This window comes from Galeopterus variegatus, unplaced genomic scaffold (assembly GCF_000696425.1).
Source record: "Galeopterus variegatus unplaced genomic scaffold, G_variegatus-3.0.2 Scaffold2509, whole genome shotgun sequence".
Taxonomy (NCBI): Eukaryota; Metazoa; Chordata; class Mammalia; order Dermoptera; family Cynocephalidae; genus Galeopterus; species Galeopterus variegatus.
The window spans coordinates 203554-220481 of NW_007728620.1; positions in this window are offsets into that span (position 1 = coordinate 203554).

The following is a 16928-nucleotide window of genomic DNA, read 5'->3' on the forward strand; positions in this document are numbered from 1 at the left end:
AAACCAATGCATGGATCCAAAATTATAATAGGAACTTAAATGGAGCTTTTTTCATTTGCTTATTTCCAGACACCGAGTGATTTAAGCATGCCAAAGGGAAACATATTCAGTCATGTCCGGACTAAATGATATTAGACTCTTAAAAGTTCTGCCACTTTAAGTGGCACTAGTATTCTTTCCTAATTGTGCACACATATACAAAAATGTCACTCTTTTCTTCTTCTTCCAATGTACTTTATTTCCTTCCTTCATTCTTTCACCTGCCATCTTTGTAAATTGGCAGGTTTCAGGAGTTTTAATGAAATTCTTATATCATTACTCATTCTTATTCTTAATGTCTTCTGGCATCTGCCATATTAGATTACAAAAGGGGAGAAATGTTTCCCTGAACAGTTTAAAAATCTATCCTTTACTTTTTTCTCTATTTTTTTTTTTTCTACAGCTGTGGATTCATCCATATGGCACCTTCTCAAGAATGCAGCCAATTTTCCTGTATCATTGACTAATTTAGAAGTCTTGTGGCTTTTCTTTTTTGAAGTTCCTATATTTCTGAAATCATGTGTTTGGTAATTCCATTTCTGCAGTTCCTATCATTGATCCCTTTAATGAATGCATTGTTTCTAGCTATATAATGAGTCTGGAAACAAGAAAGTATAATTGAATTTGACCAAAAGAAATACAAAAAGGAATCATTGCTGCCTGTCTAAGTGGTTAAATGGTACATATATTTCAGAAATTACTCTGAAATACCTCTGAACCTAAACCAGTAATTGAACCAACTATTCTTTGACTTAATTTCTTCCATAAAGTGGAAAAAGCATGACCATAATAGAAACAGGTTCAATTCAAACTCCATGGCTGAAATTTTATATTTTAAAGGAAATGATCAACCATATGTAAATTCTGCAAAGACTTAGTCTAAAATAGCTTAGCAAGTTTTGCATTTATTTATTTATCTATCTATTTAATTAATTAATTAATTAATTAATTACAGCTGGCCTGTAAGGGATCCAAATCCTCGGTGTTATCATCACCATACTCTAACCAAGTGAGCAACTTTTGAATAGTACATTCACATCAAGATTTTAGAGGTATTGTGTGTTGTAGATTGGGTGGAGGGATGTGTATGGGGGACTCTTATAAGAGTAATTTTGGAAAAAGCTGCCCATATGTTTTTAATACCCCCCATTCCACCCACATCACACGTGGGTCTGCACATCCACACACAGGGAAGACATAGGATAGGTACTGTACATATTTTTCACCTTAAGTCTAGTGAAAGAGTCTTCAACAGGGCCATTCAGAGAGTTTGGTATGTGTCCCAAGTAGCTATAAAACACTAAATTAATGTCTTTCTCCTGCCTGGGAAATCTGCAGCCTAAGGAATGGGCTAGCTAGCAGCTTTGATGGCAATGTAAAGGAGAGTCGCTAATGTGCTAGGGTCAGCCTGAAAAACCTAGAGATGACAAAGCTAACACTGAGTGGAATGATGAGTTTTCTAGGGGCTGCAGAAGGAGGAGGTTACCTCCGAAAGCGAGTGCACTTGCCCCGACTGAGGACGTTGCAGGTGAGAAAACATCAGCCCTGACCTGTGGGGGTGGTAGAAATGATCTCCAAAGTCTCCACGAAAGTGCCAGACCAAAAAAAGGAACTTGAAACATCTTGATTTACAACAGTACTAGCCAAAAAACCAATTCTCTTAAACTCTTTACCTCTCCTCCTCACCTTGTTCCTTGTTACCTGGAAGAGGTTCAGAGCTGCGGCTGACCACGGCACCTGCCCTGGGACAACTGGCTCTAGCCAGAGAACATGCAACAAGCTTTACATCTGATCAAGTTGGAAGCTTTGACAATTACATGGGAGTGGCCATCTTTAGTTATTAAATTAAACTGTTTTTTAAACAAGTTGACCTGGACTGTCTACCAGGGACCCAAAAATTGTGTTGCTGTTCGGGGTCAATGCTATATTCACTTATAAAGTAGTTTAAAGGGATAGTAGGAAACAGAAATAAAATCGCTTTTATGTTTAAATTCCGTTAAGTCTTGTTTGATTAATTCCATTAGGTTTATGGCTTTGATCAAGTTACTTAAATTCTCAATTCCTCATCTTTAAAATTGAGTTAACTATTAAAACTTCATAATATTGGTATGAAAATTCAAGCTTTTTTTAGGAAGTTACAAGAAGCATTATTATTTAAATCACATAACAGTGTGACTGACCGATAATAACAATTATAACAATAGTATCTACTAGACTTTTCTAGCTTAGTTGGACCTTTCACATATAATCAAGATATATTTCACAGTATTCACTGAACATGAAAACAGATACTGCATTTACACTGCTTGACAACAAATATTCATTAAGTGTCCACTTTTCACAAGGTATTCTTTTAAGCAATTTTGCATATATCTTTTTATTTAACATCCAAAAAAGCCCATATAAAGTTATTGGTATTTACAGCATATAATATATAATGCATTTTGTACCATATATTTTCACTATATATTTATATATGTAATGCATTTTAAAGGTTAGAAATGTTAAGAAACTTTCTCAAATCACGGAGCTACTAAGAAGCAAAGCCACAATTTTTATCCTTTTTCTCTATACTACACGACCAGGACATTTTTGCAATATCTCAAGCTCTTAATAATTATTTTTAATGCATGTTCTAAGTGCCTTATAACAAAGGACAGAAAAAAGATGCAACTGTTTTCTGTATATAACAAGGTGAAATAACTTATTTTCATGTGTTGTAAGCATCCCTTATGCCTGTAGAAATATATATATTTTAATACATATGTCAAGGTTCATGAGTCCCCAGCCCCACATGCAGTACTGTGAGTAACCAACAAAAAAAGAAGTATGAGGTTTCTGCTGTTAAGGATTTGGTTTCTTCTTAGGAAGAGAAGATGAGACATAACTGGAAAAAATCAACGATAATCAAATATAAAAATTAGTGACAGGAATAGTGAGTGATAAGAAAAAGCCAAAGAAGTATTTGTCTGAGGCAGAGTTTTAGTGAGAAAGATCAGCAGATGGTGGTTTTGAGGTGGGCTTGAGAAAATGAGAGGGCATCAGAGAGACAGATCGAAAGCAGAGGCTCTTCCAGATGAGGAAAGAGAGAGGTTTAGGTCTGTGATGGCTCCGAGATTTCTCCTTCTGAACCTATTTAAGCTGGAAACACAATATAGCTTAACTGTAAAAACAGTCGTTCCTTGGAATTATTGAGCTAGTAGAATTAGATATTTGACATTATAAAGGACAAACTTTTATCTGAATAAAACTGAATCTTGTTTTAAAAGACATCACACAGATGTGGTGCCAAATCATGTTTTAGCTATAACACAAGATAACAAATTCTGAGTATTTACTCCATTCAAGAAAAATTAATTTTATGGGTTCAAAATGTATTTAGAGTTAAATAATTAGAATATTAAGAATAATGCTGCTCAGATGTATTTTAATTTGCATTTCTCTGTAACTAACAAGGTTTTCAAAATAATGTTTTTGAATCAAGTGTTTCATTGGCTTTGCCCACAATTGTCTTCTTTAAATCCATAGTTTAAAAATACATAACATCTGCAAGCCTGACTTTTAACAGCCCCTAGCTAAGAGGTGTAAACAGGTGTGGGAATGTTTCTCAGATTTTTAAACAAATCAGAATGGAAGAGAGAAGGAAGATGAAAGAGGAAGAAAAAGAAGATTCGGTGACTGGTAGAAAAAAACATGCACACACAGTAAAGTCTGTTGAATTGTTAGAAATCTTTCTGTTTTCAACTCCCCTGTCCTATGTCCCATTCAGTGATACATTAAAATATTACATTAGCACTTCATTTCTCTGTGTTCTTAACCATGCCCCTGTCCTGCACAGAATCACACCTACACCTACAATCTTCCTAACATGCAAATAACTTGGTAGAGCTGTTCTTTAAACCTCCCGTTCATAAATCTAACTCTATTTTTCATTGACTTGGGACACCAGTAGCATAAAATTTGGTACTGGAGCAGAAAAAAGGACCTGAAAAGATCTGACCTTGAACTAGCATTGACCTTGCCCAAAGTGTTTCAATTCCTGTTCATGCCTCATTGAAGAACAAATCTATAGACACAAAACAAATAAAACACAACAGCACATGTGGTGTAAGATGGCATGACTTACTGAAAAGAGTATGGGATTCACATGTTGCTAACCCAAGCTGGATTTGAAAGCAGGCCATGCCACCTAGTAGCTATATAACTTGCGAGAATGATTGTCAAACTTGGGTGCATATCAATCTCTTGGGAATTTTGTCAAAATGCAGGATCCAATTCAATAGGGTTGTGGGGGTTTCTGAGATTCTGCATTTCCAACAAGTTCCCAAATGATGCTCATGCTGCTGGAGTGTGGTCCTAATTGCAAGGTCCTAGAACAAGCCACATAACATTGCCAAGGCTCACTTCCTAGTCTCTAGGCTAGATATCATAACTCTCTTTATAATTTCTGTAAAGAAGTGAATGTGGTAATTCAATTAAAGCACTAGTGTGTGGTATGCAGTAGATCTTCAATAAATGCCTTTGGTGAAACAGGTATCTTTCAAACATCTTTCTACCATCTATAATATGGTTTTCCTTAGGGCAAGGTTGCTTAAATCTAAATTCTCCCCTTGAGGGTAGTTTTGGCAGTTAAGTTTGCAATTCCTATAAAATATTCCAAGTAATTGTGATTAGAATATTACAAATTCTCTGCCAGTATTAAAGGGTTTATTAACGATGCAGAGCTTTAAGCATTACCAATACCCTCACCTTGAGCTATTAGTAAAATGACCTTGAAGCAACCAGCTGTCACATAGACAAAATGCCTTATAAGGCCTGAAATAATGACAACGTATTGTATCACCACCAAATCTGCATTTCAAAACCAGCAGAACACAGCTGTCTGTCAGCCTGTCAGAAATCATTCGGCTTGAACCTAAATGTGTTTTTATGCTTTTCACCACAAATTTTAACAGTGACAAATGGAGGGATGGCTTCTTTAACCTAATGAAACTCTCACCACCTCAGAGAGAGTCCCCCCTTCCTTTTAATGGTTTTCTGAAACAAGATGTACAATGTCTGTGTCACAGAGGATGTCACGGCTCATTAGTCATCTAAACTCATACCTCTGAGCAGCCTGGTACCCAAACAGGAAGAGAACAGCTCTCTAAGGTGGCAAATCCCAGCGCTTTGAAAGTGTGACTTATTGTCTGACTCTACTCAAGGTATTTTCAGCTTCTCCATTTCAAAGTAAATCTTTAACTACCATATTAATAATCATGAAGTTATGTCTCCCTTGAGAAATGAACAAATAAGCATTTTGTCATGAGTCTGAATTCATTGGCTCTCCTTTAATATGAATGCCTCTAAATTTGTTTATTGAGTGTCACTTTAGCATAAGTTTTTTTTAAAACAAACTAAAGTATGTTAATAATATAATTCATGTATAAAATGTTAAATATGTAACACTATCTTGCCTCTAAATTTGTTTATTGAGTGTCACTTTAGCATAAGTTTTTTTTAAAACAAACTAAAGTCTGTTAATAATATAATTCATGTATAAAATGTTAAATATGTAACACTATCTTGTAGCTGCTCCCAACCTAATATATTAATATAGATGCATCATTATGCTAAAGGAAATGCCTCACAATGTTAGAAAATGTTATGGACCCAAAGGAGCAATGTCTAGTTAATTACAAAAAAGTAATCTCCATCTGGTAGATTCTGTCTTCCCTGGCTTATTCTCTGATAGGTCTCCAGATGATCTCTATAACAGTCTCCTTGAGCACGCAAAGGTTTCAGAGGTTGTTACTAATAATTGTGTTGCACAACTGAGGGAATTTTGTTTAGCATGATGGAAGTAGCAATGTCGTTATTAGTTGATTAGTGTGAACAATCTTTGACAGTATGTAGCACCAACTATGACTCCAACTAGTGGCAGCTCATTATTCTGATTGCTATTTGATTTGCAGTATTATCAACTACAAAGTGAATGACATGGACCAGAGAAGAAATGTGAAAATTGGAAGATGTTTTTATGAGCAAAGGCCAATGGGAGACCTGAAGGTTTCCTTGTTTAAGGAAATGAATTTGCATTAAGCAATTAAGATTTGAGGGTTAGATTTAAAGGTCAGAATTCTAATAAAATAATGTGTAAGACTTACTACCATCCATCCTACCTTTAGAATATATATCACAGAATCAGATTTTTTGTCAAATTAAATATAAAGTAGGCAAGGCATTGTGGTGGGTTTATAGCACTTTTCAAGGGACAATTTTGATAGCAAACCAAGGCAAGAACATAAGAAAAAGGAAATGCTGTTAAGTAGTAACTGCCAGGAAGAGTCGGGAGATTAAGCACTAGAGGAATCTCTGAGAGAAAATTATATTTTCTAGGTGGACAAATACTACATCCATGGAAGAATCTAAACAGAAACATCTTATGTTAAGCTCATAAGGCATATGTTTTCTGGTGAGTTTCAATTATGATATTACCAATAATAATAAATATTCTTGTTTAGTTTTGTTTTGTTTTGAGGGTTTTTGGTTGCTCCCAATGATATCACATGATGCTTATAACATTTTTAAAATAACAAAAAAANATATATTTATATATGTAATGCATTTTAAAGGTTAGAAATGTTAAGAAACTTTCTCAAATCATGGAGCTACTAAGAAGCAAAGCCACAATTTTTATCCCTTTTCTCTATACTACACGACCAGGACATTTTTGCAATATCTCGTGCTCTTAATAATTATTTTTTAATGCATGTTCTAAGTGCCTCATAACAAAGGACAGAAAAAGGATGCAACTGTTTTCTGTATATAACAATGTGAAATAACTTATTTTCATGTGTTGTAAGCATCCCTTATGCCTGTAGAAATATATATATTTTAATACATATGTCAAGGTTCATGAGTCCCCAGTCCCACATGCAGTACTGTGAGTAACCAACAAAAAAAGAAGTATGAGGTTTCTGCTGTTAAGGATTTGCTTTCTTCTTAGGAAGAGAAGATAAGACATAACTGGATAAAATCAACGATAATCAAATATAAAAATTAGTGACAGGAATAGTGAGTGATAAGAAAAAGCCAAAGAAGTATTTGTCTGAGGCAGAGTTTTAGTGAGAAAGATCAGGAGATGGTGGTTTTGAGGTGGGCTTGAGAAAATGAGAGGGCATCAGAGAGACAGATCGAAAGCAGAGGCTCTTCCAGATGAGGAAAGAAAGAGGTTTAGGTTTGTCATGGCTCCGAGATTTCTCCTTCTGAACCTATTTAAGCTGGAAACACAATATAGCTTAATTGTAAAAACAGTTGTTCCTTGGATTTATTGAGCTAGTAGAATTAGATATTTGACATCATAAAGGACAAACTTTTATCTGAATAAAACTGAATCTTGTTTTAAAAGACATCATACAGATGTGGTGTCAAATTATGTTTTAGCTATAACACAAGATAACAAATTCTGAGTATTTACTCCATTCAAGAAAAATTAATTTCATGGGTTCAAAGTGTATTTAGAGTTGAATAATTAGAATATTAAGAATAATGCTGCTCAGTTGTATTTTAATTTACATTTCTCTGTAACTAACAAGATTTTCAAAATAATGTTTTTGAATCAAGTGTTTCATTGGCTTTGCCCACAATTGTTTTCTTTAAATCCATAGTTTAAAAATACATAACATCTGCAAGCCTGACTTTTAACAGTCCCTAGCTAAGAGGTGTAAACAGGTGTGGGAATGTTTCTCAGATTTTTAAACAAATCAGAATGGAAGAGAGAAGGAAGACAAAAGAGGAAGAAAAAGAAAAGATTCTGTGACTGGTAGAAAAAAACATGCACACACAGTAAAGTCTGTTGAATTGTTAGAAATATTTCTGCTTTCAACTCCCCTGTCCTATGTCTCACTCAATGATACATTAAAATATTACATTAGCACTTCATTTCTCTGTGTTCTTAACCATGCCCCTGTCCTGCACAGAATCACACCTACACGTACAATCTTCCTAACATGCAAATAACTTGGTAGAGCTGTTCTTTAAACCTCCCGTTCATAAATCTAACTCTATTTTTCATTGACTTGGGACACCAGTAGCATAAAATTTGGTACTGGAGCAGAAAAAAGGACCTGAAAAGATCTGACCTTGAACTAGCATTGACCTTGCCCAAAGTGTTTCAATTCCTGTTCATGCCTCATTGAAGAACAAATCTATAGACACAAAACAAATAAAACACAACAGCACATGTGGTGTAAGATGGCATGACTTACTGAAAAGAGTATGGGATTCACATGTTGCTAACCCAAGCTGGATTTGAAAGCAGGCCATGCCACCTAGTAGCTATATAACTTGCGAGAATGATTGTCAAACTTGGGTGCATATCAATCTCTTGGGAATTTTGTCAAAATGCAGGATCCAATTCAATAGGGTTGTGGGGGTTTCTGAGATTCTGCATTTCCAACAAGTTCCCAAATGATGCTCATGCTGCTGGAGTGTGGTCCTAATTGCAAGGTCCTAGAACAAGCCACATAACATTGCCAAGGCTCACTTCCTAGTCTCTAGGCTAGATATCATAACTCTCTTTATAATTTCTGTAAAGAAGTGAATGTGGTAATTCAATTAAAGCACTAGTGTGTGGTATGCAGTAGATCTTCAATAAATGCCTTTGGTGAAACAGGTATCTTTCAAACATCTTTCTACCATCTATAATATGGTTTTCCTTAGGGCAAGGTTGCTTAAATCTAAATTCTCCCCTTGAGGGTAGTTTTGGCAGTTAAGTTTGCAATTCCTATAAAATATTCCAAGTAATTGTGATTAGAATATTACAAATTCTCTGCCAGTATTAAAGGGTTTATTAACGATGCAGAGCTTTAAGCATTACCAATACCCTCACCTTGAGCTATTAGTAAAATGACCTTGAAGCAACCAGCTGTCACATAGACAAAATGCCTTATAAGGCCTGAAATAATGACAACGTATTGTATCACCACCAAATCTGCATTTCAAAACCAGCAGAACACAGCTGTCTGTCAGCCTGTCAGAAATCATTCGGCTTGAACCTAAATGTGTTTTTATGCTTTTCACCACAAATTTTAACAGTGACAAATGGAGGGATGGCTTCTTTAACCTAATGAAACTCTCACCACCTCAGAGAGAGTCCCCCCTTCCTTTTAATGGTTTTCTGAAACAAGATGTACAATGTCTGTGTCACAGAGGATGTCACGGCTCATTAGTCATCTAAACTCATACCTCTGAGCAGCCTGGTACCCAAACAGGAAGAGAACAGCTCTCTAAGGTGGCAAATCCCAGCGCTTTGAAAGTGTGACTTATTGTCTGACTCTACTCAAGGTATTTTCAGCTTCTCCATTTCAAAGTAAATCTTTAACTACCATATTAATAATCATGAAGTTATGTCTCCCTTGAGAAATGAACAAATAAGCATTTTGTCATGAGTCTGAATTCATTGGCTCTCCTTTAATATGAATGCCTCTAAATTTGTTTATTGAGTGTCACTTTAGCATAAGTTTTTTTTAAAACAAACTAAAGTCTGTTAATAATATAATTCATGTATAAAATGTTAAATATGTAACACTATCTCGTAGCTGCTCCCAACCTAATATATTAATATAGATGCATCATTATGCTAAAGGAAATGCCTCACAATGTTAGAAAATGTTATGGACCCAAAGGAGCAATGTCTAGTTAATTACAAAAAAGTAATCTCCATCTGGTAGATTCTGTCTTCCCTGGCTTATTCTCTGATAGGTCTCCAGATGATCTCTATAACAGTCTCCTTGAGCACGCAAAGGTTTCAGAGGTTGTTACTAATAATTGTGTTGCACAACTGAGGGAATTTTGTTTAGCATGATGGAAGTAGCAATGTCGTTATTAGTTGATTAGTGTGAACAATCTTTGACAGTATGTAGCACCAACTATGACTCCAACTAGTGGCAGCTCATTATTCTGATTGCTATTTGATTTGCAGTATTATCAACTACAAAGTGAATGACATGGACCAGAGAAGAAATGTGAAAATTGGAAGATGTTTTTATGAGCAAAGGCCAATGGGAGACCTGAAGGTTTCCTTGTTTAAGGAAATGAATTTGCATTAAGCAATTAAGATTTGAGGGTTAGATCTAAAGGTCAGAATTCTAATAAAATAATGTGTAAGACTTACTACCATCCATCCTACCTTTAGAATATATATCACAGAATCAGATTTTTTGTCAAATTAAATATAAAGTAGGCAAGGCATTGTGGTGGGTTTATAGCACTTTTCAAGGGACAATTTTGATAGCAAACCAAGGCAAGAACATAAGAAAAAGGAAATGCTGTTAAGTAGTAACTGCCAGGAAGAGTCGGGAGATTAAGCACTAGAGGAATCTCTGAGAGAAAATTATATTTTCTAGGTGGACAAATACTACATCCATGGAAGAATCTAAACAGAAACATCTTATGTTAAGCTCATAAGGCATATGTTTTCTGGTGAGTTTCAATTATGATATTACCAATAATAATAAATATTCTTGTTTAGTTTTGTTTTGTTTTGAGGGTTTTTGGTTGCTCCCAATGATATCACATGATGCTTATAACATTTTTAAAATAACAAAAAAATTTTTTTTTTAATTTTGAAAATAGAGTAAAAATATCTGGAGCCTATCAAAGAAAAATTGGACTAGACATAGTTAAATAGGTAAGGAAGACTTTATTCAAGACTTCCTTGCAATAGGGGTCAAGACTATAGGGAGATTGAACCCAACTTCATTGAAATAAAAGGCAAGAGAGTTCTTAAGCACTGGTTGAGCTAGTGAAAAGTACTGGAGGACATAAAAGGGGAGGTTGGTCAGTGTGAGTAGGCCATGTGTGTTTGCTGTCAGTTATGGGAGTTGTGCTCCTGCCCTCCCACAGAGACTGGGTCACAGGGTCCCTATTTTTCTTGATGATTGTCTTTCAAAGGGATGGCTCCCAGGTCCTTGAGAAAGACATTCCTGGGTTGTGAAACTGGCAAGAGGCTAAGAAGATTTACATCTCAAAGGATTAGAAAAATAATTTATAATTCCAAGTTTTCTAAAGTAAATTCTCTAAGCAAAGAGAGGTCAGTCCTATAGTCAGGAAGAAATCTGTCTAAAGTATAATCAAGCTGAGGGGAATGTTAAGGCCATCTTGGTCAAGCCCCACTCTTCAGACACACCTATCTTTAAACTTTTGGAGAACATTCATCCAGATCTAGACCTTTATTTATACATAAATACACATTAGATATGCAGTGTGAATAGATCCAAATCTATGTATTTTTTAAAAAATAAATGGTGTTATATTCTAACTGCTATTTTTGAAACTGTTTATCTTATTTGACAATATATCATGAAAACACTTCTGTTGTAAACATACATACACAGCATTCTTTTAAATTATTTTATTGTATTCAGTCCCATGATGTAACCTATAAAATGTTAATGCATTTATCTTAATTTCTTCACCTCTCTGAAAGCCCAGAGCATATTCCATGTACCCATTTATGACATTTTCTGCCTGCTACTGTATATTACTATGCACTTATTTATGCCTCTTCTTCACTATTCGGCTGTAAGTTCCTACAGAGTAGGAACTTTGTCTCTATTTCTCATTGGTCTGCATATTTTCTACCAAATCCATAGGAGTGCTTTGATAACAATAGATATTATTTGTGCCGAATGCATGACTATTCCAAGCAAGAAAAAAGAATACCAACCAAACTAGTTATAACATTGCTTTTAGCTATTGAGTTTCTGAAAGCAGAGTAGGTTCTGCGGAGATCTTTTTTTTTTTTTTTTTTTTTTTTTTCTTTCTTCCTCTCTCCTTTTCCCAAGTAGACTCAGTTACCGAGTCACTTAGAAAACAAGGAAACTCCTTTTGGAGTGGTTGGGATGTAGAAGACTCACAATGGGTCAAGCTGGAAAAACTGGGTCAGTAATTTTATTTGCAGTGGAGAAACACTAGGTTGCTCCCGTTCTTTCTTAAGGTCTCCTAATGAAATTGAACAACTTTACATGATTTTGATGCTGCCCTTCTTGAAAGAAAACTTGCATTCTTTACTTGACTTCAAAATTTCACACAAACACACTAATAGTATTTATTGGAAAAAATGACCGTATTGTGTTGCAAATACTCATACATGGTTTTTAGCTAATTATTTGATTGTTTTTAAATTTTATTTTTTTCTTAGTTCATTCTTGATTTTAATAATGACATTAAGGGATTCAAAGCTTAACCCTTACAACAGGATGATTATTTATCTCGCTCACAAGTTGTGCATCTGTTCGCATGCCTGTTTTCAAAGCTAAATTTGAAAGCTATATTTGAAGTTCTACGTTAATTTGACATGGCTTTGTTGGAGCTAAGACCATTTGACAGACCTGCTGAGACTGATTCTAGCTGTAAAATTCCAGAAGATTTGTAAAATGCACACACATGAATTCTAATCATGGCCTTAAGGAAGAAAGTTTTTTAAAACAATAGTTTAAATGAAAGTAATTCTGGGAAAACATTTTTTTTCAAAATAGTTCAAATCAATATTGCTTTTCTTTTACAGCTCTATTTTACTCTCTCCTATTGCTTGTTTTCTTCCAGACTCTAGACATCACGGACTTATTCTAGGACACTTACAAGATATTTTCATGTGGTATTGAAGTAGATTAAGGAAAAACACAGCACTGCTGGGTCTTCCTTTCTTTCATTCTGTGATTAATATTATAAAGAACATAGTGAATATCATATATAAGCCAGGCATCATTTTCAGTATTTGCAGAAAACTTATATAGAATAGTTTCATTAGTTTGAATTTTTAAAAGATCATGACATGTAAAATTGAGAATTCAGGTTAGAAATAGCTCTTTAGTTTGGTCATCCAGGATGTCAGGGTCACATCAATGGAAGACAGCCAAGCCTCTTTTCTCAGTGGCCACTTCGGTTTGTCAGTATGAGTTCTATTCAATAATAATAATGTGAAACCTTCCATTCTGTATAGGAAAGTTATTGTTGTGCTCCTTAGGGGGTAAAGCTTCCCTGACTTCTATTTTTTCATGAATCTTTGTTATTCCCTGACAGTCATACTCACAACCACGTTATCAAACTTTATTGCTTAAATAGAGCATGGAGTTTGAAAAGATTTGAAAAATCAACATCCAAGTAAGTCGAAAAACCTATGCTTCATTTGGATACATTGTGCCATTTACCTGCTGCAATCATGCAGGATTCTCTGTTAGGGGTGCTGAAGGAGAAGTAAGAAAAAACACATACTATTTTCATAGCTGGGAATTCAGACAACTGTGGTAGGTGCAGTGGTACATTTTCCAGATAAATAAAGGCAGTGTGGAGAAGGCGAGCTGGGAGAAGATATCACTGCAGTAGAACCACCCTCAGGTTTGCTGGAAGATCAAGAAGCTAAAACACAGAAGCTAGGCACCCTCTCTTAACCAGGGGTCTTCGACTCAAACAATAGGAACTATTTCTTCTCTAAATATATTATTATCTTTCAAAAATTCAAAATTAAGTAGACTCCCCAAGACCTAATACTTCAGCAAATACAGAGATTTACATAATCATAAGGAAAATGTTACTTATTGGTGATTTCTTCCCAATAAAATACAGGTTTTACCATTGCTCATTTTTTTCATGTCCTCCTCAGAATGATTGGTTGATGTTCAGGTTGTGCACATCAAGTTCAGGCTGTGATATTCAACCAATCTGGGTGTGATTTCTGGCTCTGTTAGTTTGAAGGTGTTAAGCAATGCACTTAGCCTTTCTCTTAGCATTGATTTCCTAGTGATAAACTTGGGCCAATTGTACGTTCTTTATGTGGTCATGAGATGGAAATGCATGTAAGGAACTTAACCCCAGGCCTGGTGAGCCAAAAATGCCATAAAAATGTAAGCAATAATAATAATTGTTGTCACTATTACTAGTAACAGTGACATTTATCAGAGCACTACAGCAATAAACCATTTTTGATGTCATCCTTTAGTAAAGATTTCAAGGGATCTGGAGAAATCAAATACAAAATTGATTATTGCCAAAGATGACGTATAATGGATTCCAGAAATTAATAAGGGCAAGGATTAAGTGAAATGGGGACAGGGAGATGCTTTGAAAGATGTCTTTCTGGAAAGCACTTATTAATTTGTATGTTCTAAGGGGCATAAAGATGCTTTCGAAGAAAATTAGAAGATAACCTCCTGATAATAATTTCCAATGGGTTGCATAAACTGAAAAACATACTTATAGAGTGACATAGCAATGAGGTAAAATATATTTATAAATAAAAAGCAGGATGAGAGACTAATATGGAATCCAAAAAATGTTTCACATTTGCGGCATTTTAGTGTTCATCTAATCATTTGCCACAGAGGCAGGAGAAAGCCACAATGGAGTAGGGGGTATATTTTTGAGTCAGAATCTTCTTGCTGATGTATATCTTGAACAGTTAGAATCCTTTAATTTTAAAGAAGTTCCACAGAGTAAAGGATTAATGAGCAGGCTTTCCAGGCACCTCGGTTTGAATCAGGTGGTCTTTCTGTGCGTGTCCCTGGTGCCCTTTATATTGGTATGAATTTATTTATAGCACTGCAATATTTTTTAACCTGCTAGTATTTACTACACAGTGCTTATTAAACATTTTCCTGAATTTGAATCATTTAGGACTTTTATTGAAATGCAGACTCAGATTCAGTGGGTCTGGGTAGGCCTTGGATTCTGCATTTCAACAAACTCCTCTCAGGTGACGCAGAGGAAGCAAGTCTGGGGACCACACTTTGAACAGCAAGGTTTGAATAAAAGGCAAAATTCACAATGATAGAAATGTAGGCTGTCTCGATCACTTCTGTAGCACTATCTAGTACAGTGGCTGTCAAAGAGTGGATGCTCCATAAGTAATGCTCCATAAGTGGATGCTCCTGTGAAAGAATGAAGAAAGACATGATTTGTGCTCTTTACATGACTGGCTGTTGAAAAGCAGTGAAGGATCAATATTAATCTATGAAGTATTTGAGTTTCATGTCCTGATCATGGCTATGTAAGGAAAACCTGTTCTATTCGTTTATGATGTATATGACACCACGTTTTGGTTCTGCCAATGATGTAATGGCTGCTGTCTGCATATCTGTAGCCATATGATACTCGGTAAAATGCTTTTCCGAACTCGGGTGGCCGTGTTTTCTTCTTAACCACACACGAGTGATTTGTAGGTAACCTAATAAAGGGATAGAAGGTGGACAGATGGCATGTGTGTTTTACTTAGATTCATGAATCACAAAGTTCATTAATTCTGCTTCTAAGAGAATCTGCTTCACTTAGGAGAATCAGAATTCTATATTTGCTGTAAATGATAGCAAGGGGCTCAAATACCTATTTTATTATCACCCATATATAGTAAAGTTGAGTGTATCCAAGAAAAATAAGACATTGAGAAAAAAGAAAAAGGAAAATAATTTTTTAAAAAGTGAATAATTATGTGTTGTCTAAATTCCAAAATTTGCACTGTAGTTGCCCTTTACTTGCCTTCCATGCTGAGAATCATTTTATTTTTATTCTCAATATTATTTTAGAATCTTTTCCCTAATTATCTGTTTTTCCCAATCCTTTAATCCTCTTCCTTGAGTACCCAGGCTTCTGATATATGCTGGAGAATCACACACTGTGCAAAGGACATTTCCCAGATGTATATACATGACTTCACAGAAATTCCTTTATTAACCCCGTATTGGTCCCAAGTGAATTTCCCTAACATTGTGAGGAACAACTTTTGTTCTTGTGACTCAAGCCCCAACCTCATTGTATCCACAAATTTGTGTCCTAATTTAAAGTCAATTTATTTTTCCTTCTCTCCTTTTAAAACCTCTCCCTACTGTATTTTTCTTACTTTGGTTTTTGAGGTTAAACTATCTCTCTTCCTCACCCAGACTAACTTCTCCATCTGTTTCTTTGGCTTCCTGCTCTCCTGTCAACTAGGGGACTACATAGTTTATCAATTATCTACTGGCAGTTTTGTGTGCAATTTGTACACTCTGGAGACAATAGAGAAGCACCTGTAAAATTCTCACATCTTCTGTATCTTAATAAATAACGTAGATCATAGGATATCATAAAGTTTGCCTGCTCAACCTTCTTAAAAAGCCTTCTCACCTCTCCTCTTCGCTTTATTCTTAGACATGACTTACTGCTATCTCTCCTGTATCCTCACTCTCCTCTGGTGTATTGTCCATGAGAATTTGCCTTGCAGACCTCCTACCACACAGAGCAAAACTGGCCAAGGGCTCCAGTGCTGTGCTCTGAAATCCACTGCCACAGTTGCCCAGACACCAAGCTTCCTGTGGACTTCTCTTAGGCAATGACTTGAGTACAACAGGAATACTAAGACAGGCTCATTCCTGAGAGTGACAAGATTCCTCTGATGACCAACTTTGGCATGAGATGCCTCGAGGGCTTTGCTGAACCTTCACTAGATTGCACTGGAGACTGGGAACTCCTGCTCCACTGGCCTCCCTCTCTCCTTCACTGGATATGACTTGCATCACTGTCTCATGACTTCCCAGCTTTCTCCTGCTCCCTCCTCATTCTCTCTCACAGGCATTTCCTCCAACAAAGTCCTTGAATGTTTAATCATGTCTTGGTGTCTCCTACTTGGAGGATCTGGACTGAAACCCCTGGTAATCCTGATCTTAAGTGTTCCAATGAAGATTATCTCTCTAAGGTCACCAGTAACTTTTTAAGGTCCAGATTTACCCCTAATCCTTAATACTTTATTCCATTTGTACTTTTAGCCATTCATCCATCCTAATACACTGTCCTCTTTTGGTTTAACATAAATTTCTCCTCTCTGTATGTCTCATATGTTTTCCCGAGTCCTGCTTTTTCTTTGCCTCACCCATTAAACT